Source organism: Nicotiana attenuata, unplaced genomic scaffold (genome assembly GCF_001879085.1).
Source record: "Nicotiana attenuata strain UT unplaced genomic scaffold, NIATTr2, whole genome shotgun sequence".
NCBI classification, from domain to species: Eukaryota; Viridiplantae; Streptophyta; class Magnoliopsida; order Solanales; family Solanaceae; genus Nicotiana; species Nicotiana attenuata.
This window is the reverse complement of record NW_017675125.1, coordinates 1-1,854: the sequence shown is the minus strand read 5'-3', so window position 1 is coordinate 1,854 and position 1,854 is coordinate 1.

Sequence of the window (1,854 nt, the reverse complement as noted above, 5' to 3'; positions counted from 1 at the left end):
TGAATCGAAATATAGCTGCTACACCAAAACTAGGTGCAAAGAACCAACCAGACGGACCCAGTGGATAAATCAGAAATATAGAAACAAAAACAGCAATTGGACTAGAGAATGCGATTGCATTATAAGGTCTCAATTGAACAGATCGAGCAAGCTCGAATTGACGTAACATGAAACCTATTAGGCCAAAAGCTCCATGGAGAGCAACAAAAGTCCACAGATCCCCCAATTGACACCAACGAGTAAAATCTCCTTGTGCTTCAGGACCCCATAGTAACAACAACGAATGTGCTAAACTATTAGCAGGAGTAGAGTGTTCAACTGCTGAAATTTTTTATATTTTTGTGTGTTTAAGCAATTCTAAAAAATGTCTATGGAAGTGTGATCCAGTCCCTTATAATGAAGAAAGGGCAGCCCTTAAATAGGCAAAGAAAAGCCAACTTTTTGGACAGATTTTGGTTCAACAAAAATCTGTCCAAAAGAGGCTAAATTTGTGTGCTAAAGGCTGTCCAAAAGGTGAAAGGACAGCCTGAAATCTGCTATGGCAGGAGCCAAAGGGTCACTTCAGCCACCCTACTAAAGCAAGCTACTAGTACCCTACAAAATATCTAAATTTCAGATTTTAACAACACCAATATCAACCTATTGATTCAAATTAAACCAAGTATTAAAACATGTAGTTAAATTTCAACACATGTATTATGAACCAACATGAGCAAACAAAAATTAACTATTAAAGCCAAACGGAACGCACGATATCGCTGAAGCGATTTAACAAAGACAAACATAATCAGAAATGGATTAGAATAAAGAAACAAGACAGAAACTAACTCTAAACTAAAAACTCAAAACAAAAAGAAAAATTAGAAAATTAATAACGGGGCGGGGATTGCGATTTTACCATATACTCGAGCATCCGGGAGACGACGATAGGCAGTGGTACGACTTTCGAGCAAGCTTCTATTGTTGATATTCTTGAGACCAAAAAATTCCGGTGAATCCGAGTCCGGTTTCAATAATATCAACGACACAACCTTGCTCGAGGCCGGTTAGAGAAAAGAAACGGGCGGCAGTGGGCGGCAGTGGCGGCGGCGCTAGGGCAGTGGTGGTGGCGCTAGGGCGGCGTGGGGTTTTTTGATTTTTGAGTCGGAGATATGGAAAGAGGGGGAGAAGAGGAGACCGGTGGTGTAAAATTTTTGGAGTTTTGGGGTGATGGGCGGCGGCTAGGGTTTCGGTTAGGCTTAGATCTACGGAGATTGGTGGAGATTTGGAGGATATGAGTGGTATAGGTAGAAAGAGGAGGAAGAGGGGAAGAGATGGTAAAATTTTAGGGTGGATTGGAGGGTTGCCGCCGGCGGCGGCGATTTTCGGCCGGCGGCGACGGGCGGCGGTGGGGCGGCGTGGCAGAGAGGGGGGAGAGAGTGATAAGAGAGAAAAAGAGAAAAGAATTATGGGTGGAAATGGGAAAATTTTTCAGATTTTGGAGGCTTTAAATACCTAGGCCAAGAGTCAATGAGATCCATTGGATCAAGATGGAATGGAGGGGTAAGATTTGATCTTGTTTCATTTAGTGAAACGACGTAGTTTTATTATGAAACTACGTCGTTTTGACCCGGGTCTTGGCAAGCCAACAATTGGTCTGGGTTGATGCAATTGGGCCAATGATTTGGTCCGATTTTTTTGCCCATTTCACTTTAAAATAATACTAGCCCAAAGTTTTGTTCCTCTCTTAATTAAATCATAATAAAACTCTCAAAACCTACATACACACAAATAAGAACACACACACACACACACACACACACACACACACACACACACATATATATATATATATATAGGAATAAAAGAACATGG